The following is a 24,681-nucleotide window of genomic DNA, read 5'->3' on the forward strand; positions in this document are numbered from 1 at the left end:
TTAGCCACTGAGCCACCGCGTCCCTTAGTAACATTTCAAAGAAACTCATCAGACCAGGATTTCTCAACCTTGAAAACTTTAAGACGGGCGGACTTCAATTTCCAGAATTCTCCAGCCAGGAATTTGGGGAGTTGGAAGTCCACAGATCTTCAAATTGCCAAGGTTGGAAAACGCTACATTAGACTGTTCTATGTCCTGTAACATTCAGTCACACTGTAATTTGGCAAGAGCTGAGCATTCCTTTTTCAAGCTTTGCTTGCTTTTTTTTGGGGGGGGGGAGGGAAGAGGAAGGATTTATCATCTCTCTTTATTGGCAGGCAAACTGGTTTTTTTAACACATTAGCCATGGAAGAGCTCGTTTTGATAGGCCGTTTGTTCTCCATTTGAGAAAAAAAAAACCACAAGAAACAACATGCTTTGGCAAATTTTTAATTATTGTCCACTAGGGCATGGTAATAAGCCATGGTATTTAGATATCCCCCCCCCCCAAACCCTCTTGCAATCCCTGTTTAATGGAAGCCCTGTCGCTAGAAGGAGTTATTTTTACTTGAAATTTGATGCTCCCGGTTTCCTACGTCAGTGATGACTTTTGAAAGCCGGGGGTCGGCTATTGTTATTACTGTTGGCATATCTTCACTAAGAGGCATTAACGGCACAATACATGTCAAGGAAAGTCTCTCAAACGGAGAGGACCTGTCAGAAACTTCAGAGGCGCTGAAGGGAGGCCGTGACGTGGACATTCCGGCTGGTTGGCTCGTAGGACATGCGTGTCCAAGACTCCTGAACGTACCCCCTGACAACCACCAAACCCTACTCCATGGAAAAAGAACAGCGGTGACGCAAAGATATTTAAGAAGCTTTAAGAAGCACAAAAAACAAGGAAGATTAAGAATAACAGGAGGCAGGGCGCAAGTCCCTATTTTGGAAGTACGCTAGAAAAACCGGTTCTCAAAATAGCAGCAGGCAAGAAAGCATGAATGGGTGCTCTGTTTATTCTTACGGGATGTGGTGTAGTCAGTTCGGGAGGGAAGCAGTACACACACGGCTGTTTCTTCTTTGTTGCAAATGCTAGAGCCGGTTTGGTAGGGTGCAATGATGGCGAACCTTTCACCGAGTGCCGAAAAGGTCGTGCGGAAACGTTGCACGCATGTGTGCGTGTTCATCGGGGGGGAGGATGCTCCGGAAAAGCCAAACTTCTGGGGTTCTAGCGCATATGCTCGCCCAATAATCAGCTAGCCAGCGTGCATGCGCAGGCTGGCTATCGGCACTGCCATGCGCACAAAGGGATTGTGCTCCAGAGAAACCGAACTTACGGGTTCTGATGCGCATGCATACCCGACAATCAGCTGGCCAGCACGCATGTGCACACTGGTTTTCAGTACTGCTGCGCATGGGAAGGACAACTGATTGTTGTGCATGCATGCGTACCCGAAACCCAGACGACGAACAGGCAAGGCCGTGCGTGCCGGGTGACATGGCTTTGCGTGGCACTTTTGAGCACACGTGCCAGAGGTTCGCCATCATGGGTATAGTGGCTAAAGCACCAAACTAGACACCAGGAGACTGTGAGTTCTAGTCCTGCCTTAGGCATGAAAGCCAGCTGGGTATCTTTGAGCCTCTCTCTCCCTCCCTCCCTCCCTCCCTCCCTCCCTCCCTCCCTCCCTCTCTCTCTCTCAGTCAAACCTACTTCACCAGGTTGTTGCGGGGAAAATAGGAGGAGGAAGGTGGGTTGGGTATGGTCGCCATCTTGAGTTATTTGAAAAAAATAAATAAAGGCAGTGTACAAAATAAACAACTATAAGCAAAGTCACTGAGGACAGGATCTATTTCAGTGTTTCTCAACCTTGGCAACTTGAAGATGTCCAGGACTTCAACTCCCAGAATTCCCCAGCCAGCGAATGCTGGCTGGGGAATTCTGGGAGTTGAAGTCCGGACATCTTCAAGTTGCCAAGGTTGAGAAACACTGATCTATTGGCTTGTACATCTACATCATTAGCAACACAACTAACTCTTTTGCACAAAACCCCCTTCTCATTTTTAATTGAAACCTATTGCAGCAAAAATACAATTAAAATAAAGATTAAAGGGGGGGGAGGAGAGGGGGTACAGGAAAAAGAAAAGGAAAAAGAAAAAAAAATAGCATTGATTTCCAACTCTTTCCAGTACAATGAAGCACTAGCTACATTTGCACCTTATACATTTGCGCATTATGTTCAATTATTACAAGCTATTTCTAGAAGACAATTTTTCAATCTTCAAGCTAACAACTAAGTTCCATTCCCCCCACCACCACATTTCAAACATAAAAACCAGGAGCAATTTCCCACATAGGCATCTGTTCTTAACCAAAACGACACCACAGTGATGAAACAATTGTCATGATGGAAGACTCCGTCCCCTGGGATTTACATGACAAGGTCACTTGTCCACCCCTTGTCCTCTATGGGTCCTTAGAATTCTTAGACCAATATAGCGTTTATGACGAAGGAAAGGGAGGTAGAGAACAACTATTTCAACACACAGGGCTCTAAGAAATAAACCAATGGTAAAAGTTACAACCATGTTTTGTCTTCTGCCTTAGGCTAGTCTACAAATCATTTGTTCATTCAATATCCCTCAAAGTGAAGCTCATTCGGCTCAGAATCAAGGCTCAGAATCAAGACTTCTCAAATTTTATAGTCTTCGTTTTTTTTGTTGCAATGATGTGCCACTTTACAAACTACCATCAGGCCAGCTGTTTCCCAAACCATGCATCATTCATCTGCACAACACGACAGGAACATTCTTTTAACTGCACCCCAAGCAAAGGTCACAGATCAAGTTCTTTTCACTTCATAGCTTGTCAGAGCAATTAAACCTTTTAAGGCGGTTACACCTACAGGTGTGAACTGAAAGCAGATGAGAAGAAGGTGATCCAAGCTAACACCTGTTTAGCTTATCCAGCTGTGGCACGCAAGAGACCAAGAGGTGTAGAAGCCCCCAAAAAGCTTGCAAGACTGCTGTTTCTCTAACCCCAGCAATTCAACCTGATGCGTTTGGAAGACAAGTTCCAACACACAGATCTAGAGGGAATTTAAAAGTTTTGCTACTATTGTTAAATTGGCGACAGCTTATTCTGATTACAGGTTCTGGACCAATGCTGGTTTATTTTAGCAAGGTCTGAAAGAAGCTAACTCTGAAATGTAGCAAAGCCAGATGTTTCAACTGTTAGGGGTACCTTGGTACTCAACTGTTTCGAAACTCATCCAATTGGGCACCCAATGCATTTTGATGTAAAAATTTTGTCCCGGTATTCATTGTTTGTTTGGTACTCAAAGCACAAGCCCTTGTCGGCTGCCTTGTGACTCACTACATTATTCTTCATGGGGAAAATTTGGTTGGTATAAAATACTGAAACTAAATTCTAACTGTGCGAATTGGAGAGTCCAAGCCTGAATTAAATAGCTGGAGCTCACACAACTGTGTCCTGACGGGCAGACTGAGTTGAAAAAACTGACCTTAAGGAGGTACAGGAGGCGTGGTTAAAGAAAATTTGAACTCAGTCCTAGGGCAACCAGAGTAATTTAACCATGCTTGGACTCTCCTAGCAGCGCACAGGAGAATTTGGTTGGTACTCACTGTTTTTTTTTTTACTCATCATGCCTCCTAGAACCAATTAACAACGAGTACCACTTTACTGGATGAGTCACAGTAGTCTGGTTGCCCATCGACTCCTAAGCTAAGGAAGGAAGGCAGTCCTTGAAAAGTGCAAATGCATTATTTAGAAACTCAGTCTGTCTGTATTAGCAGGTTTTTTAATAGCTAGTAGATGCTTAAGTTACATCACAGGTAGTTCTTGACTTAAAACCATTTGTTTAGTGACTCTCCGAAGTTACAACGGCGCTGAAAAGTTTTTGCACTCTGCAGACCTCATGAAAACGGCCCATTTTTCATGAAAACGGGCCCATTTTTTGTCAAAAAAATGGGCACGCATAGCCCTTAGGAGGCTTGTAAAGTGCTTCTGGGGGCTGGGAGGACAAAAACGGCCTGTTTTTCGCTCATTTCTGCCCTCCCCAGCCCCCAGGAGCACTCTGGAAGCCTCCTAAAGGCTATGCACAGCCATTTTGGTGAACGGGCGGGGTTTCAGGAGGCAAAAAATGTTGTATTCAGTGTATAAGACGTACCCAGATTTTCACCCTCTTTTTTGAGAGAAAAGGAGGCCTGGAAGAACCTTGTCCATGGGGTCGCGATGGGTCGGACACAAGTTCGCAACTAACAACAACAACAACTGCATTCTAACTACTGTGCCACTGCTCATTTAAGGGTAAGCTGGCCATTTTCAATTCTCCCGGTGTCCCAGAACACAATTTCCTTACCGGAGGCATTGTAAGAAATTTATATATTAAAAAAAAAGAAAAGAACTTGCAAAAGATTCAGCTGCTTTTAAAATGAGGAGAGAGCAGGCACCAAAGCCTTGCAATTATCTCAACATATCACATACTAACTTCCTACAGCGTTCACAGAATTTATACAAGGCCCTCGGGATACAGACGGTTGCATCAGATCAGACAGACGCCTCAGAAGTCCCGTCCCCGAGGCGCACGCGTACCCAGCAATTTTATAGTCTGAAGGGAAGCACCTCCCTCTTCGGCAGGGTGTCCCCAAGCCGTGGTTCTAATGGCATTTACAAAGGTGTAATGCAGGGGTGGGTTCCTGCCAGTTCTAATCTCTTCTATAGAAGAGGTTCCACAAATCTACAGTGCCGTTTAGAACCGGTTCCAGCTTCCTCCCCGCACCCGTCCGCACATCATCAAGATGAAGAGCGAGAGGAGGAATTCTGGGAGTTGAAGTCCACAAGTCTTAAAGCTGTCGAGTTTGAACACCCCTGGGTTTTTTTTTCTTAAAGGGTTAGGGGTGTAAGGGTCTTGTAACTTGACGGCTTTAAGACTTGCATGCTTCAATGCCAGAGTTCCTAAGCCAACATGACTTGGGGAGGAATTCTGGGAGTTGAAGTCCACAAGTCTTAAAGCTGTCAAGTTTGAACACCCCTGGTTTTTTTTTTCTAAAGGGTTAGGGGTGCAAGGGTCTTGTAACTTGACAGTTTTAAGACTTGCACACTTCAATGCCAGAATTCCTGAGCCACATGACTGGAGGAGGAATTCTGGGAGTTGAAGTCCTCAAGTCTTAAAGCTGTCAAGTTTGAACACCTCTAGGGGTTTCTTTCTAAAGGGTTAGGGGTGCAAGGGTCTTATAACTTGACAGCTTTAAGACTTGCGTGCTTCAAATGCCAGAGTTCCTGAGCCAACATTTTGGTTGCTAAGCAAGAGTGTTGTTAAGTGAGTTTCACCACATTTTACAAGTTGGCCATGCCCACCCAGTCAAATGGCTGACAAGCCACTCTCACCCCGGTCACATGGCCGGCAAGCCACTCCCACCCAGTCACATGGCTGGCAAACCACACCCACAAAGCAGGCCACACCTACAGAAGAGGTTCTAAAAAAAATTGAAACCCAATACTGGTGTCATGGAAGCCCCACCTGGCTTTGAGGTGGATTTTTTTAAAAGCAAAAAAACAGGCCTTGGATCACACTGCTGCAGCTGCCATTTTGACCACATCCTGGAAACACCCCTGGTATTTGGGGAAATGGGGGCCTCTTCAGTTTTTTGCTCTTCAATTAGAGACTTAAGCTGCCGGCTTGCTGAGAGGAGGGCGGGGGGGGGGGGGAGTCGGAGAGAATGGTTCCCCTGAACTCACTTTATTATATTGAAGCAACGCAAGATACAATAATTAAGCCCCGATCTCAGTGGATTGTTCGCAGCGATAATGCCACCTTTGTGATGCAAGCTTCAAATAAACCTCTTTTGTTCTGCCTTTAGAACGCCGATTCTAGTATCATTCAAGTATATTAACTGGAGCCTATTACTGTCACACAGAAATGCTCCCTGAGCCATAGCAAAGGACTCCCTAGACAAAACTTTATGTCATGTTAATGCAAGCTTTAATAACTAGGAGAATATATAACTGTATTTTAATTGTGCTTTGTGCTTCGGCATACACGCCCCCGCTGCAGAGACATATTTTTTTTTTAAGAAGTGACAGAGGCAGCGGGTTTCAAGCAAAAACCCTTCCAGCTCCCAAATCCGGAGGTTCGGGGAGCTTCATCCACGCAAATGCGATTCATTTGGAAATGGACTTCATATTGTCAGAGAGGGTTGTAAGTTAATGGCAAATAAAAGCACAGGTGAGCACTGGGAGGGAAAAAAAAGAGAGCAGGGGAGGAAATAAGAGGAGGGATTGCCATGGTTTTGGCAACAGACATCAACTCAGGAGCACTTTAAATATAAATCTTTCACATTCAATGTGAGAACCTGGCGATTAACGTTACGGGAGGAGAAAGGCTGAAACGGGTCTCAGTTGGAGGGCAGAGACTGCAGAGGGATGAAAGTAAACGGGTTTGATGGAAGAAATAAGAGGCAGCTCACCTGGTTTGTACAGGAATGGCTCAATTTCTTTGTTTAAAAAAAAGTGTAGCAACCAGATCTTTCTTGGGATCTTAGCCTCAACACCTGTTTTGCTAAGGATGGTGGTGTGGCTCAATTCAAAGGTGGAGAACAGACCTAGATTTCAGGGAGAGCGTCCCATAGTTCCTATAACACAGACCTTTGATGATGCTACCTAGTTGGGTGATGAAATGCCTGCAACAAAACAACCCCAGCTCAGAGAGCACCAAGGACACCACAGAGACCCCTATTTGGTACTCTCCACTGGATAAGAATTTACTATCAGATCAAAGCAGATTGACTACCAGTCCATGATGACTAAGAGATGGATGAGAAGAACTACAAGGTCCCCTTGGATTCTATAATTCCAAGATGGATTGATAGTGTCTTCATCATTTTCATCATCATCGACATCATCATCGACATCATCATCATCATCATCATCATCATCATCATCATCATCATCATCATCATCATCATCCCTTCTATGCTGCCTAGCTGCCAATAACTCTGGGCAGCTTAGATCAATCAAACCAAGACATTGCAATACAACCAATAAACATGAAAAAGATGTCAACAGACTGGATGGAATGAACTGAAGGGGGGGTGTCTTGCTCTCCCTTGCCAAAAAGCCCGGGGAAGAGCAAGGTGTTTATGGTGCCTTCCTAAAGAAAAGCAGAGGGGGGAGACTTCAGATGTCAGGGGCAACAGTCTTGAGGGGAGGTGCTGCCATGAAGAAGAGGGAGTCAAGCTATTCTCCAAAGCACCTGAGGGTAGAACCAGAAGCAATGGGTGGAAACTCATCAAGGAGAGAAGCAACTTAGAACTGAGGAGAAATTTCCTGACAGTTGGAAGAATTAATCAGTGGAACAGAAGTTGCCTCCAGAAGTTGTGAATGCCCCAACACTGGAAGTCTTTAAGAAGATGTTGGATAGCCATTTGCCTGAAGTGGTGTAGGGTTTCGTGCCTAAGCAGGGGGTTGGACTAGAAGACCTTCAAGGTCCCTTCCAACTTTGTTATTCTATTATCTTCAAAGGTGCACTTCCAGAGTCCCAATTGAAGATGCCCAGAGTGTGCCAACTCTTCCCAGATGAGATCAGCTCCTCAGGACGGCTGGTTTGAAAGAGGAATCAAAGAGGCCATCTACATGGGAATGGATATGATGCCACCTTCTCTCGTTTACAACACAATTCTTTGAGCAGTTCCAAGAAGATTCCACACCTGCTTGCACTATTCAGGTGACCCTGAGGGCACATATAAACCTCCAAGTGGCTTCAACGACTCTCAGAAAGAGAGGAAATGACCAGATGGCCGCAAGGAATATAAATCCTTCCACCCTCCACCATTCAATCAGAACTGAAGAAGCTTCTTGGATGAGAAGTGAAACACCTCCAAGTCCAGTTGCCTTTTGAAAAAGCACCTTTGGGACAACCATGGCCTGGATGACTGAGGATTTCCATGGAGAATCAACTGGGCAAATGCCATGGGAGACAAGCAGTGCACCAAGTAATCAGGCATGTGCCTTGAACAGCTTTACAGGTAGTTGCGAGTCACAGCCAGAAGCAAACGGAAAATCAGTGCAGCTCACAAAATAGAGGCATGCCGAGGCATGCCCACCCCTGCCTATGCCTCTGCATTCTGGATCAGCTGAAGCTTCCAGCTGGCCTTCAAGGGCAGATCCATATACAGCACATGGCAGAACTCAAGCCATGCAGTGACTGGGGCACGAATGACTGTCTGAAGGTCAAAGCTGGGTTAGACTGACTAATGGCTGGATTCAATGAAAGGAAGCTTAGCGTGTTCCTAAAAGTCATTACTACATGCATTGGTTTAACATTCAATGGAAGCCAATAAAAATGGATTTGTCCACTCTCTGTTATGCATTATTGGCTTAAAAATGAATCTGCATCTAACGTTGCAAAATCCTACTTCCAGGTTCTCTGTTTAATGCTAAACTATTGTACAAAGATAGGAAATTGATCATGATTTGTCACCCTTATACTTCTATAACCCTATTATGCTAAGAGAGAGATTTGGTTCTCTAATATATTTTTTTTAAAAAATGACTTTCCTGGTAGGGCTCACAGAGGACAATTGTCGACTGAAACAGAAAACCCGCATTGCAAGTGGTGATATAAAAAACATAGAGTCCCTTCCCTATAGATCAGTGTTTTTTAACCTCAACAACTTTTAAGATGAATAGACTTCAACTTCCAAAAATTCCCCAGCCAGCGCTGAAGTCCACACATCTTAAAACTTGTTGAGGTTGACAAACGCTGCTTATAGACAATTAGTATCTCAAAGAAGAAACTAAGTAGGAAATCGTCTCTGACATCTTAGTATTTTTTTTAATATTTAAATTCTTGGTGGTCTCTGTGCTTGGTTGCAGACCCTTTCATGACCTGACTAGGTAACATCATCAGTGTCAGTGTGGGGTTTGCCCTCTTAATATACAGTGGCCTGCCCTCCCAGTGTTGATAGGGATATGTCTTCTCTTTGATAGTTCCTTGATTAAGGAATTGTTTTCTGCTTTATTGTTTGGCTGCTTGATTGTCTTGTTGGTAGTTCTTTGATTAGGGTACTGTTTCCTGCTGATTATTTGTCTAGTGTTAATCCATGTTTATCTGGGTGTTGGCTACTGGAGTGGACCAGAACACACCCCACACTTCCTCTCCAGGGCAAGCTACTGTATGTACAGTTGTGGCCAAAATTGTGGAAACCTTTTGGGAAAAGTGTATTTTTGAGGTTCGATGGCTACTAACACCACTTTTGGGGGAGAGTTTCAAGGTAATCATGTTCCACTGCTGGAATGGCCTGGGAATAGCCCAGACCTTAACCCAATTGAAAATCTATCGAGCTGATTAAAGAAAGTTATTAGTCAGTAGCGACCCAGCAAATAAAACCCAGTTAATAGAAGCAATCATTAAATGCTGGTTTGACATTATAACAGCTGCAGAACTAAAAAGCTTGGTTCACTCCATGGGAAGACGTTGTAAGGCTTCATGCTAAAGGTTACCCAACTAAAGTATTAACTGATGTGGCGATAATTTTTGTATATCTCATTTTTTCTATGGTGATAATTTTTGTATATCTTGTTTCACTTTTTCTTCTTTATAACTGCTATTCTAATAGCAAAGCCTTCATAAAAGTCATTGCATTACATTCTTGATTAAATTATCTTTCCATTGCTATATAATCTTATGGTACTACCCCCCCCCCAAAAAAAGTGGTGTTATTAGCTAGTTAGCAAGAGGTTTCCACAATTTTGGCCACTACTGTAAACAGGGAACAAATCCCACTCTCACTAGAACTGATTGTGTTACTGAACTAAACCCTGGGCTACATACTGTATGTTCTCTTCTATTGATACAGCAAGTTCCCTACTAAGATGCTAAGCCTGGTTATCCTGCTTAAAACTGGGTCCTTTTAAACCAATAGATTATTTTCCCACCCTATTTTCTGGCTGAACAATTCCCACACACAAACATGCATTTTCTTTCTCTTTTTTTCCCCCCACGCCGAAGCTTGGACACCATTCTTAATGGCAGAGTTAAACTAAGCAAACAGCTCATGAAAATGAAGGCTTTACACTATTTACCCAACTACTGTTTTATGTCCATTAATCGCAATAAAGATTTGATTCGAGATTATCTTACAAAACAGTCTGTACATCTTAGCAAAAAGGATATTAGTGATGCAAGTGGGGCCCTTCTGCTTTCTTTTCTTTACGGGGCACCTTGTTAACAGCAATCCAAATTACTTGTGAGCCAGAAAAATACTTGTTTCTGCCTTTATGGACTCAATGCCATTTGAACCGAAGAAAATACTTTAAAAAAAAACAAAAAACGGTTATCAGATTGAGTCAGTCAAGTCAACAAATTGCCCCATAAACAGTTTTCTTGAGGGACAGCTCCAGAGCACACATTATTTATAGGTCTATCCCTGGGAGATGTTGTTTGCTCACGAAACCTCCAAACTTGTTATTATTAAACGGGTTTGTGAAAAGCGGAGGTTGATCTTGAGGGTATGTTTTCTGGTGACTGAATGGTGATTACAATTTTTATGTTCCAGAGACCAAACTTTATGCTTGTTATTTCTGACCAGCTCATTCACATTCTAAAGCAAGCGGTTTCAAACCTTTGGGTCTCAGGAGCGCTTTTACGTTCTTAAAAAAAACACGGCGGCTTCCAATAGCTTTGGTTTACGTGGATTATAGCTGTCGGTATTTACCGTATTAAGAGATGAAAACCGAAACATTTTTAAAATGTTTATTTATCTGACTTCACTGGACCCTCTGAAAGGCTCTTGGAGACCCCAAGGGGTGCCCGGATCATGCTTTGAGAAGCGCTACTCTGAAGCACATGCTGAGCACTTAAAAAGATTATGCAGTAATTCCAGAGAGGTTTTTGCAATTGAGACAGGATGCAAGAAGCCTATTTAACAATTATTCATAATATCTATACAAAATCTACCAGATGCAGTTCTGCACAAAGCCTTTTGGACAGTTTGTAAATTAAATTTATATGCCACCCATCTAACCGTTGCAGCAATTCTGGGCAGCTTCCAAAATGATAACTGGGTTAAAAAAAGAAGATAATGCAAACCAATTAAAATTAAGAAAATTAAATAAAGGTAAAAGGTTAAGGTTTCCCAATGTGGCCAGCATGACTATAAGCTCAGGCACATAGAATGTTGTTATCTTCCCATTAAAGTATAAAGGTAAAGGTTCCCCTCGCACATATGTGCTAGTCGTTCCCGACTCTAGGAGGCGGTGCTCATCTCTGTTTCAAAGCCAAAGATGCTGTCCAAAAATGTCTCCGTGGTCATGTGGCTGGCATGACTAAACGCCGAAGGCACATGGAACGCTGTTACCTTCCCACCAAAGGTGGTTCCTATTTTTCTACTTGCCTTTTTATATGCTTTCAAACTGCTAGGTTGGCAGGAGCTGGGATATGTAACGGGAGCTCACTCCATTACGCGGCGCTAGGGATTCGAACCGCCAAACTGCTGACCTTCTGATCAACAAGCTCAGCATCTTAGCCACCACGTCCCCTGAGACAGGATCCAAGAAGCCTATTTAACAATTATTCATATCTATACAAAATCCACCAGGTGCAGTTCTGCACAAGGCCTTTGGATAAACACTGCGTGTTTATTAAATGTATATGCCACCCATCTAACCTTTGTAGTAACTCTAGGCAGCTTCCAAAATGATAAATAGGTTAAAAATAATAATAATGCAAACCAATTAAAATTAAGAAAATTAAATAAAGATAAAAGGTTAAGGTTTCCCCAGGTGGCCAGCATGACTATAAGCCCAGGCACATAGAATGTTGTTACCTTCCCACCCAAGCATAAGAAACTATGAACCTAGATGGCAGCCAACGTGAGTGGCAATCTTCTCTCTAACCCAGTGGTTCCCAAACTTGGCAACTTTAAGACTTGTGGACTTCAACTCCCAGAATTCTCCAGCCAGCTCTGGTTTTATTTCATTTTATTATTTTTATCTTTTATTTACAAACATGTAAAATACACACATACAAAACTTAGACGTACACCACATTTACACAATACAATACGAACAGGAGCTTCCTGTTCTTTCTAATAGCAATTATCAATCGATATCGCTCACCTTATATTATTTCCCCTTCTATTATAATTCAGGAAATGGAAAAGAAGAAAAGGAAAGGAAATGGGAAAGAAGAAAGGAAAGGATGAAGAAGGGAGGGAAAGGGAAGGGAAGGGAAAAGACTAGGCCTCCTCCGAATTCCATCAGCCGGCCAGTGTCGACTGGCGACTACCCGGAGGAGGGCCTTCTCTGTGGCTGCTCCGACCCTCTGGAACGAACTCCCCGTGGAGATTCGTACCCTCACCACCCTCCAGGCCTTCCGCACAGCCCTTAAAACCTGGCTGTTCCGACAGGCCTGGGGCTAAAGACTCGCTGCCCCACTTCGAATGGTATGATTGTTGTGCTTTTAACTATGTATGGTTTTTATGTCTTGTGTAACTCTGTTTGTATTTCCCCTCCCTTTTTGAGTTGTGAGCCGCCCTGAGTCCCCTTAGGGAAAAGGGCGGCATACAAATAAATTAAAATGAAATGAAATTTGGATTTCACCATTCTTAACCCACTTATTTTACTCATAACTATTATTTTTGAGTTTTGTTGTCTTCCTTCATTGATTCTTGTTTCTTTCCTCCATCCCCCTATACCATTTATCCCATATCTGGTAGAATTCTGATTCTTCTTTTCCCTGGATTTCTTTAGTTAGTTTGTCCATTTCAGCACAATCCATAACCTTTCTTATTATTTCATCTTCGCTTGGAGTTAATTTGTTTTTCCATTTCTGGGCAAAGGCAATCCTTGCTGCCGTAATTATATGTAGTATTAAATACTGGATTTCTTTTTTGTATTTCGCAGACATTATTCCTAATAAAAAAAACTTCAGGTTTCCATTCTACTTTAACCCCTGTTATCGCCTCCAGCCAATTTTTGATCCTTTTCCAAAAAAATTTAGCCTCCCCACAGGTCCACCATAAATGGTAATATGTTCCGTGTATTGATTCGCATTTCCAACATTTTGGGGAGGTGTTTATTAAGATTTTAGCTAACCTTGTTGGTGCCAGGTGAGAACCAGGTTTTAAGGATCTTCTGGAAAACCAGGTGTGCAGGTGGACCTCACCTCCAGCAGGAAAATATTTCAGAGAACTCAGACTTAGAGTAACCTCATTGTCACTTTAAATGTACACTAATCGGCATACATTAAAATGATACAACTCTCAAAGGGTCACCACTTCCGATATATACTACACATGACAAAAAAAGAGGCATATAACCACATATATAATATGACACAGAGAAACAACACAATCTAGTTCAGAGGTATACATAGATGTGTACATGGCGAGAAAAATGAATCTTGCGAGTTTACCAGACGGATGGCACAGGGAAGAAATCTGTTACAGAATCAGGTAGTCCTGCTACAGATACTTCAAAACTTCCTCTCAGAGGGGAGCAACCGAAACAGACCGTGAAGTGGGTATGCGGGGTCTCTGACAATGCTTTGAGCTCTAAGCACATAGCACTTATAAGCGGGATCCTGAACGGCGGGAAGTGAGCTTCTTATGATCTTCTCGGCTGTCCTCGCGACTCTCTGTAGGGACTTTCTATCTCAGTCCATCAAACCAAACAGGGATGCAGTTTGTTAAAACGCTCTCAATCATGCCTCTGTAAAAAGTGGCCGGGACAGAAAGAGAAAGATGTGCTCTCCTCCTCTGATGCAGGAAATGCAGACTGCAGGGGTCACAACAGAAAAGGCTCTTTTCCTGGACCCCACCAGTTGAAATTATTTGGCAGACTGGATCTGCAGCAGGCCTTTTCCACTGAAGTGATCAACATAGTTCCTCAGGTATCTTCAGATGTTGCTACTACTTAACAGCATCTCTTCTTTCATTGGCCCTTCTAGCAATCTGTGATATGAGGATTTTTCAGAAAGACCACCACTAAGAAAAAAGTCCCAGAAAACTTTACAGCAGACTAACAGCATTTCCCTCAAAAGTGATTAAAATCTCCTTCTCTTGACCTGGGTACTTGAGAGACCGCCTGCTGCCAATCACCTCCAATAGACCGATTAGATCCCACAGATTAGGCCTCCTCCGAATTCCATCCGCCGGCCAATGCCGACTGGCGACTACCTGGAGGAGAGCCTTCTCTGTGGCTGCTCCGACCCTCTGGAACGAACTCCCCGTGGAGATTCGAACCCTCACCACCCTCCAGGCCTTCCACAAAGCCCTTAAAACCTGACTATTTTGACAGGCCTGGGGCTAAAGAGCTTTTGCCCCCTCCCTCGAATGGTATGGTTGTTGTGTGCTTTTTAAATTGTGTATTGTTTTGTTCGTCTTTTTTTATTCTTTATTTGTACCCCTTCCCTTGACTTAGATTGTGAGCCGCCCTGAGTCCCCTTCGGGGAAAAGGGCGGCATATAAATGAAATTAATTCAAATTCAATTCAATTCTATAATAGCGTGAAAAAAACAAATGGTAGTTCTCCTAGACAGCAAAACAAAAAGCATCTTTTAACTTTATTGGAACCTGCCAAAAGATGTATGTATCCAGCAACATTCATGGCGAGGAAATTTTGCAAAAAAAGAACCTGTATCCATTTCTGAGGCGCCTTGTGTTTTATGGAAGATCTGCAGACATCCTCAAACCTATATGAAAAATTCTAAAAGGAAGGGCTGGAACCATAAAGATCAAAGCAATCTTTGGTCAGGAAATTTCAGAAAAAGCTTCTTAAACTCTCCAGATTTTAATAACAGAGAACTCTCAGAGCCCTTCCTGCATAAAATCCAATCATCATAAAATACAAATGCATCTTACAAGGAACAGGTTTTGTTTCTTGGCATGAGCTAACCTTATATAATTGCAACTTTCCCTGGATTTGTATAAACAAAAGGTTTTGAAAAGATTTAAACGTAATAAGCTGGGGAAGAGAAGAGTTTCCTGTACTGAAAACACAGGGAGCCCTGCACAAGAGCAACAGCCGTTTAAAAGAGGAGAAACCAAGCTCGTCTAGTATGCTTATGCTGGTTATTAAATTAACCCATTTTCAGGGTTCACGCAGTATGCTGAATTGTTAACTAACCATGGGAGGGTTGCTTGCACAACAGCCCAAATGGCAAGAAACAAACCAAAGAACAGGGGGGCCTTTACCCAGGTTTGCCTGGTGTACCCAGTTGCGGCCCTATCTGGACCAGGAGGAACTTCGAATGGTCACTCATGCCCTCGTCACCTCTAAGCTCGATTACTGTAATGCGCTTTACATGGGGCTGCCCTTGAAAAGTGTTCAGAGACTACAGTTAGTCCAGAACGCAGCCGCGCGAGCGACTATGGGTGTACCTAGATACACCCATATTACTCCTATCCTCCGCGAGCTGCACTGGCTTCCGATCGGTCTCCGCACACACTTCAAGGTGCTGGTCATCACCTTTAAAGCCCTACATGGCCTAGGACCTGGATATCTGGGAGACCGCCTCCTGCCACATACCTCCCAACGGCCGATAAGAACTCACAGACTGGGCCTTCTCTGGATGCCGACAATGCCGGCTGGCGGCTCCTCGGAGGAGGGCCTTCTCTGTAGCTGCTCTGGCCCTGTGGAACGACCTACCCGTAGAGATCCGGACCCTCCCCTCGGCCTTCCGAAAAGCCGCTAAAACCTGGCTATTCCGGCAGGCCTGGGGCTGTTGACTTCAGGAATGAGGTCCAGCCCCACCCAGATTAAGTGTATGGTGCATTGTTTTTAAATTGTTTCTTTTTAAATTGTTCTTTATTTTAACTTCTTATATTAACTTTTTCTGTAAGCCGCCCGGAGTCCTACGGGATTGGGCGGCTTATAAATCTATTAAAAGTTAAGTTAAAGCAATATGCTTAGCATGTCATGGAAATGCAGCTGCTAGGATTTTAAGTCACCATGATAAGCCAAAAGACAGAATACTTTGGGGTGTTTTTTTTCATGTCTGGAAAAAAGAATAAAACTAAATCAAGATCCTAAAAGTCCACCTTGCATTTCCTTTAGTTTAAAAACTATTTAAAAAGTGAAGCTACAAGATGTTATCATTTTCTCGGACGCCCCCGCCCCCGCCCACCACACACAAGTTTTCCCCAGAATTTTACAACTCAACTGATAACAGAGCCCACCTGCCCTGCCCCCAAATACATACCTATCAGTGATAAAGAATGAGGAGCAAGAATCAGGCCACAAACCTCTGAACCCATGATGCACTGCCAGGTAAGAGGGGAGCCTGACAAAAGGACTTCCAGGCTCTGCTTACCAGAGGTGGGAGTGGGGAGGGGGGGAGGATTGTGGGTAGAGGGAAGAAGAAACCACACCTTCATTAGTAACTGCCCCATTTTATGACCTTTCTTGATACAGCTGTTAAGTGAATCCACTGCAGTGTTAGTAATGCAACTGCTAAGCGAATCTGGCTTCAGTATTGACTTTGCTCGACAGGTCGCAAAAGGGGACCACGTGACCCCTGAAACACTGAAACCGTCGTAAATATGAACCAGTTGCCCAGTGTCTGAATTTTGAGCATGTGACTGCAGGGATGCTGCAACGGTTGTGTGAAAAACAGTCACAGGTCACTTTTTTTCAGCGCCGTTGTAACTTTGAACATTGTCACCAAATGAAGTGTTGTTAAGTTGAGGACTACCTATAACTGTGATGGCGAACGTATAGCACGCATGCCCGAAGTGGCACACGGAGCCATGTCCTAGCACGCGCAGTGTCGCCCATTCCTCTTCCGGGTTTTCGGCGCGCATGCGTGCACGAAGATCAGCTGATCTTTGTGCGTGCGGCAGTGCCGGAAACTAATCTTCTGTTTTCAAGTGTGAGCAAAGCACGCCAGCCAGCTGATTGTCGCAAGCACATGCATGGCAGTAACCAGAAGAGTAGCTGGCCGGCGCGCATGTGCGTGTTGAAAACCGGAAGTTCAGCTCCTCTTCCGGGTTGCATCCCCAACAAGGGCGCTCATGCTCCCTTTCCGGCACTGCCGAAAAGGTTCGCCGTCACTGATCTAGAGTGTTTAGCCAAGAGCGTAGGCAAGCGATCACCTGTTCATCCAAAGTGGTTCCCCAAAGTGTCAGCAGCAAGCAGCAGACCCCTCAGTTAGGTCAACAGGGACCCCAACATGACAAGGAAGCAAGCTGGGACTCCAGCACCTTTTCCCCAGAATTTGGCCCCTGACTGAGGTTACTAGCATTTTGATTTGGGGGCAAGGTGTGTCCGTATTGTGTTTCAGGGGATGAGCAACCTTCACTAGAGCAGCCACTGGGTGTTTGGATCTGCCTCAATATGTCGTCCCTCAATGTGTTGACTGCAACAAGGACCGGAATTTCCCATTGATAAGCAAGGCAGTTGTTAAGTGACTCAGGACCAATTTTACAAGCTTTTTTTTGCTATAGTTGTTAAGCAAATCATCAGAGTGAATCACTCTGTTGTTAAGTGAACCTGGCTTCCCGCATTGATTCTGCTTTTGGGAAGCCATCAGGGAACATCGCGAATCACAATGTCCCGGTATCACATAATTCCAGGACACGGCAACTGTTGTAAAAGCAAGCTAGTTGCCAAACATCCAAATTCTGATCACATGGCTGTCAGAATGCTGCAATGGTTGTAAGTGTGAAACCATCGTAAGTCGCTTTTCTCAACTTTCAAGGTCACGAAACGAATGCTTCCAAGTCGTAGAGTCAAATGTTTGGTTCCACCACAAATCCGCGAAGCCCTTATCGGAGGAGACATAAGCGCGAAGACTAATTCGCGCCGTTCGAAGCGCTAAGGAAAAACGCGACCCTACCACGATCACATAATCGTGGAGGGCAAATCCGCGCATTCCCAAGCACTCAGTACCCTAAACCTAACCCTAAACCTAACCCTAAACCTAACCCTAAACCTAACCCTAAACCTAACCCTAAACCTAACCCTAAACCTAACCCTAAACCTAACCCTAAACCTAACCCTAAACCTAACCCTAAACCTAACCCTAAACCTAACCCTAAACCTAACCCTAAACCTAACCCTAAACCTAACCCTAAACCTAACCCTAAACCTAACCCTAAACCTAACCCTAAACCTAACCCTAAACCTAACCCTAAACCTAACCCTAAACCTAACCCTAAACCTAACCCTAACCCTAAAACAAACCCCTAAACCTAATGCTAACCCTTACCTTAATTGAAATCGGCTTTCTGCCACGTCGCCGTTTTAAAGCGCCCTTCTGTTGCCGCACTGTTGTCACAGCGGTGATGACGTGCGGTGATGACGTCGCGGCTTTAGCGACACGATTTTATCACTGCTATTTTGACGAGCGCGGTTTTGTCATGCCACAAAATGTTCACCACCGTTGGCTTGACATTCCTTCATTTTAGACCTCAACTCGTTGGTGCATGTAACTGTGACAGTATTCTGACCTAGGCTTCCCAAGAGCATGAAGCAGACGCCTCATCCTGATAAAATCTCTTTTATTTAGGTTAAAGGGAATTCCAGCAAAGTCCCGGCAAAGAGTCTTTCATGAGATTTCACAACTACAGACCTTTATCAGGCTGCCAGGCTGATATCTTCCAAACGCCATGCTGTAGCAGCAATTGGCAAGAAGTCAAGAACAGATCTTCACCCTAAAGAATTGAATTAATTGTCTCCTGCAAACTCCTCTCCCCTTTCACTCCTCTTTATTCCCAAGTCGACCCCTGTTCTTTAGCAGTTCCCTTTGTCTGGCAGCTCTGCGCATGCGCACACTGGGAACAGGCTCCAGCTGTTCTTCTGCTCCACTGATCTCCGACTCTGAAGGCAGCTGATAACTGTCAGATGGCCCTCATCAGAGCCTTCCCCAGACTCCAGGACTGGCCCATCTTCCTCCCCAACCTCCTCACTGTCTTGAGTCAGCCACCAGCTCCGCTGACAACAGACAGCAACTCGAGCACACTTGGCTGAGACACCAGGACTTTAGCATGGAAGGAACAAAATCTTTTAAGTTCACAAATGGGAATCTTCTGGGATTCAGGTTCTCCAGGAAAGAAAGAAAAAAAGGATCTAATTTTCACGATTCCTTTTGACATTTTTTACAAGATTAATGGCAAATCTGAGCAACGCCTGTTTTTGCCTCCTTGCCATGTCATGAGGGAAGCCTCTGTAGCCTTAAGCCCACAGGCAAAAAAAACTAAAACAAACAACCCGCAATATTGTGTAGGAAAAAGTCACCTTCTGGAAAGCTGACAACATCAAAAGCTAATAGGAATACCACTTCCAGCCAGCTGTATTGTTAACACTTACGGAGTAAAGTTGCTGAGATGCATAAATATAAAATAACCTTTGAATTAAATATCACACGCAAACAAACAGATTTGGAACGGCTGAAGAACAGGCAAACACAAAAAGGCCAAACGTTTTCACAAAACTGAGCAATTCCCATCTTCCTAGACAAGGAGTGTTATTAATTAGTTTTCTACTCAATCCCTCCTCCAAGCTACACAGGGCAGATCTATAACAGTGGTGGGTTGCAGGTGGTACACCCCCGGTACGGGTGTACCGGTGCCTGCCCGGACCACCGGCTACCGTTCCAGTACGGTGCTCAGGAGGGCCCGCCCACCCAAGCTCTTTACCTGTATTAGAGTTCTTCGGCGCTTCCACACACACACACACAGAGCGCACAGCGCCTACGCAACACTCCGCCGAGCAGCTGGAGCATCTCAGAGGCTCCTGGAGGTGTCGCAAGACGTAAGGATGCATGCGTGCGCTGCGCACATGCATGTGCGTGCTGCACGCGTTCATGTGATGGACGCCAGGTCCCATTGCAACCGTACCGGTTGCAACGGGATCCGGAACCCCACCACTGATCTATAGATTAATGTACTGCAAAGATCCAAGGTTAGGAAGCTGCTCTCCTGCACCTGGTTAGACCCTCAAATCAGTGTTTGGCCACTTTAAGATTTACTTTAAGATCTGTGGACAACTTGGTGACAGCTGTACAAGTATTGGAAGATGGCTGTCACCCCTAAGCCTTCTCCTTGTAAGGCTAAATATATCTAATTCTCTTGGCCATTCATCATATGATTTAGTCCAGGGGTCGGCAACCTTAAATACTCAAAGAGCCACAAAGGTCCTAACCGGAAGCTTCCCGTTTAATTCTGGAGAAGACCGGAAGTCCGGTTCCCCTACAATATAGTCTCCTCCTAGTGTGGCATTCTTTTTCCTCTACCTGTCCTAACCGAAAGCCCTATCAATTGTGGAGTCAACCGGTGACAGGGAGCCCCGGCAGAGGGATGAAATAGCCTCCGCAGCCTAGCCTTTTCAGAACCATCTTACAAACAAAACTCTTTTTCTTTTTAATTTTTTTCTGTACCTTGGAGAGAGAAAGATGTATAGCGTGGTAGGTCTCCATACAATATAAAACAGTAAAGAGTGATGATTACCATCTTCGCCAGAACATCAGCATCATACAAAAACATGCAAGTATCCTTATCGTCTAGGGCCAATTCTACCCAAGCTGATTTGAGGGCAGTTCCACCCTAAAAACAAGCATTTAAGTACTGTTTGCAATTTTAGATCGGCTTTTGGTGAACCCTGCCAGATGTTAGATTATGAAGAGCAGATGTTCTATAAACATATTTTCCCCGTGTTCTGCAATTGTTTTTAAACCCGATGTGAAAAATATGAATTAAATAATGACGCTTTCATTCTACTGCAAAGTACACAGACTCTAGAAATTCCATTAAAGCAAATTAGGGAGCGAAGCCGGCATGTTTCCACAGAGTGCAAACAGAAGTATATTGTAAAAAAAAAAAAAAACGGGGGGGGGGGGGGAGAATGGGGTGAAATCTTTTCCAGGGGAAATTTATAGCACTTTATTTCCCCGTTAAAATATTTCTAACCCACATCACTGATTATGGAAACCTGCATACAAATTTGCATTTGGGGATTTCCATCAGAAACTTACCCATGCAAAATGCTCAAATTCAAATTTTCTGACGGCCGACGTCACTGAAAAGAGATTCTGTCAGCAAAATACTTGCTGATGATTAGGTGCTGGTTTCAAATACTTGAGGGTTTCAAAACTGGTGCCTGCCTTCATACATATTAGAAAATTTGGTTAATATCTGAATTGTCAGGATTCAAGACAAGCAAAACTATTTGAGGGACGTTTGCCAAAAATTTCTGTGCTACTTTAGGTGGGCAGCAGATGAGAAATTGATTAAAATGCCCCTCAAGACTACCACAGAAATTTCCTTAACTACATCCATCCACTGACCTCTGTTGTATATTTCTAGAGCGCAGAACAACATGACTTTTTCACACTTATGACCAATTGCAGCATCCTCAATAGTCACATGATGAAAATGTCCGTTAAGAACTATATTACTAACTGAAACAATTGCAGTGATTCACTTAACAAGTGTGACAAGAAAAGTCACAAATGGGGGCAAAACTCACTTAACAAACATCTCACTTAGCAACAGAAGTGTTGGGCTCAATTGTGGTCGTAAATCAAGGACTACCTTTTTTAAAAAAAAGTTTGCTTTTGCTTAATAAATTCTTGGTGACGGTTCTATAGAATTAATATAATTGTTATAATAATAATTATGGACTGTTAATAATGAATATTCATTAATAATAATTAATAATATTGTTTCTAAAATTGATGTACATCACCCTGAATATTTTTAATTGGAACAGCAACTGATAACATAGTTTAAACAAATAAAACACCACATAATTTGCTTCCCTTAAAATTGAGCCACCAAACCAAAAGGATTTTCTTTTCTTTTTTCCTTTCCTTTCCTTTCCTTTCCTTTCCTTTCCTTCCTTCCTTCCTTCCTTCCTTCCTTCCTTCCTTTCCTTTCTTTATTTCGCTTTCTTTCTTTATGTTTCTTTCTCTCTCTCTCTCTCTCTCTCTCCCTTCCTTCCTCTCTCTCCCTCCCTCTCCCTCTCCCTCCCTGTGTGAACACAGATAGTTAAGTTTTGAGATGACTAATCTCCTACTTCCCTCTTTAAGCTTTCAGAGAGCTATACCATTATGCAGGGCACACTGTTAAATACATTTCAAGTCCAAACTGTGGGTTTTGGTTCACTTCCAAAAAAAAAAATGTTAGCTGGTAGTGTGAAACATCTCTTTCAATTCTCCACAGTGGATCTCCCTAGACAACGGCCAGATAAAGAAGCAATTTATCATTCCGCTAAAGGTTGTGCTAATGTATTATCTGCCTTCCGTGGGGAGAGGCACATTTTGTGCCATCCCCACTGCTTCAAGCTGACCTACAGTCCTCCATTTTGAGGTGCCATAGCAACACAGAATGAATGCAAGGAAAGAACTATGACCAGTACGACCAGGAGGTCCTAGGTAAAATACTTTAAAAGATTTATTGGGGATAACCTACTAAATAATTTGATCTTTTTTAAAGGTGAGCACTACAGAGGAATGGTCTGCTTACACTTTATGAGTAAAAAAAAATGTACTTGAAGTTATCTAGTACATGGCATAGGCAGGCCTCGTTTAGTAACCATCTTGTTTAGTGGCTGTTTTTCACTTAAGACAATGGTGAAAAAGTAATTATAACCATAAAGTGGTTAGTACTTCAGGGGCCTTTACAAACTTTGCAAGTCTGTAAAGGCAAAGGTAAATCTAGACAGCATACTAAAATGCAGAGACATCACCCTGTCAACAAAAGCGCGTCTAATCAAGGCTTTGGTTTTTCCCAGTTGCAATGTAGGGCTGTGAAGGCTGGACCATAAGAAAAGCTGAGCGCCAAAGAATGGAGGCCTTTGAACTCTGGTGCTGGAGAAGACACCTGCGAGTCCCTTGGACGGTAAGGTGATCAAACCGGTCAGTCCGAGAGGAGATCCACCCTGACTGCTCTTTAGAAGGCCAGATCCTGAAGAGGAGACTCAAAGACTTTGGCCACCTAATGAGAAGGAAGGACTCATTGGAGAGGAGCCCAATGCTGGGAAAGATGGAGGGCGAAAGAAGAAGAAGGGGACGACAGAGAAGGAGGTGGCTGGATGGAGTCACCGAAGCTGTCGACGTGAGCTTAAATGGATTCCAGAGGATGGTAGAGGACAGACAGGTCTGGAGGAACATTGTCAATGGGGTCATGATGGGTTGGACATAACTTTGCAACTAACAACAACAACAAAAGGCAAAGAAAGGTGAAGTCAGACCATAAGCACAATCACAATTTCAGTTCATCACCACTTCACTCAGCAACCCAGTTGTGGTCACCAACTGGGATTCCCTGTAGCTGGGCCTGTTCACGAATGAGAACTTTTGTTATGGCCATTTTTCCCCCCCAAACGAATCAGCAAAACGTAACATGGGACAAGCATCCCCAGCCTTGGATCTACCAACTATTCGTTTTAAATCTTCAAAGAAACGTGAAAATGGGTGAATGGGGGGAGGGAGAGAAACCCAGCTGTAGCACCCCATACATCCGGCGATAACTGGAAGTATGAAATGCATTTCAACAGCTCCGACAGTGCCATCACCTTGCACATCGCTCAATTTAAAGGATATTTACAAAGACAGACTTATTTATTTTTGTAGGATGGTTTAGATTACTTTTGTCATATGCTCTTCAGCCCAAAAACGGATATTCTCCATTCGATAGATATTGGAGGCTGCAGATTAGTTTCACTAAAGCTGATGGGTAACCGAAAGTAATTGTCATTCAGTGCTTACCATCAATGCGCTAAAAATAATTTGTTTCGGAGTTCTCAGAAGAAACCAGATCTGCTTCGCTGTCCTGCCTCCTTCCCAAAACACTGCTTCCCTTCCTGGTAACCTCACCCACCATTTGCATGAGAGGCTTACAGGGAGTGGCGTTACCTGTACACTTCTCAAAATCACATCCCGTGAACACAACTACTGCAAGTAGCCCTCGACGGGAGAGAACAACTGAGTCCAACATTTCTGTTGCTAAGTGAGATGGTTCTTAAATTTGGCCCCTTTTTATGCCCGTTCTTGCCACGGGTGTTAAGCAAATAGCAATAGCAATAGCAGTAGACTTATATACCGCTTCATAGGGCTTTCAGCCCTCTCTAAGCGGTTTACAGAGAGTCAGCATATTGCCCCCAACAACAATCTGGGTCCTCATTTTACCCACCTCAGAAGGATGGAAGGCTGAGTCAACCCTGAGCCGGTGAGATTTGAACCGCTGAACTGCTGATCTAGCAGTAGCCTGCAGTGCTGCATTTAACCACTGCGCCACCTTGGCTCTCAAATCCCTGCAGTTGTTACGTTAGTAGCAGGGTTGTTAAATGAATCTGGCTTCCCCCATTGACTTTGGTTGTCAGAAGGTCGCAAAAGGGGAATCGCCTAAACCCTGGGATACAGCAACGGTCATAAATATGAATCTGTTGCCATGTGTCTGAATTTTGATCATGTGCCCATAGGGATGCTGCAACAGTCGTAAGTGACTTTTTTTTCAGTGCTGTTGTAACTGTGAACAGTCACTAAATGAACTGTTGGAAATCGAGGACTAACTATAATGAAATAAGGGCTGCACTGATGATGTTATCTAATTTGGTAAAGAAACGTCTGCAAGAAAACCACCAAGTTCAGAGAGCACCAAAGGATCCCTCAGTGCAACCCTGTACTACAAATATTCTGCTCTATTAATGGCTGCAATGTCATCAAACTACATTTTTTTGTGAATGAT

General features: G+C 43.8%; 1 protein-coding gene and 1 long non-coding RNA gene across 12 annotated transcripts in view; one reads left to right on the forward strand and one right to left on the reverse strand.

The window, feature by feature from the left end:
• Window positions 1–24,681, reverse strand: part of MSI2 (musashi RNA binding protein 2) — a 655,460-nt gene that overhangs the window by 332,751 nt on the left and 298,028 nt on the right. The gene's annotated exons all lie outside the window — the stretch shown is intronic.
• On the forward strand, window positions 5,914–8,352 carry LOC148044848 (uncharacterized). Its single transcript, XR_015697117.1, has 2 exons — window positions 5,914–6,221; window positions 7,517–8,352. It is a non-coding gene; the product is annotated as an uncharacterized LOC148044848 (long non-coding RNA).

This window comes from Thamnophis sirtalis, unplaced genomic scaffold (assembly GCF_051295495.1).
Source record: "Thamnophis sirtalis isolate CommonGarterSnake01/CBP01778 unplaced genomic scaffold, rThaSir2_p1.2 scaffold_6, whole genome shotgun sequence".
Taxonomy (NCBI): domain Eukaryota; kingdom Metazoa; phylum Chordata; class Lepidosauria; order Squamata; family Natricidae; genus Thamnophis; species Thamnophis sirtalis.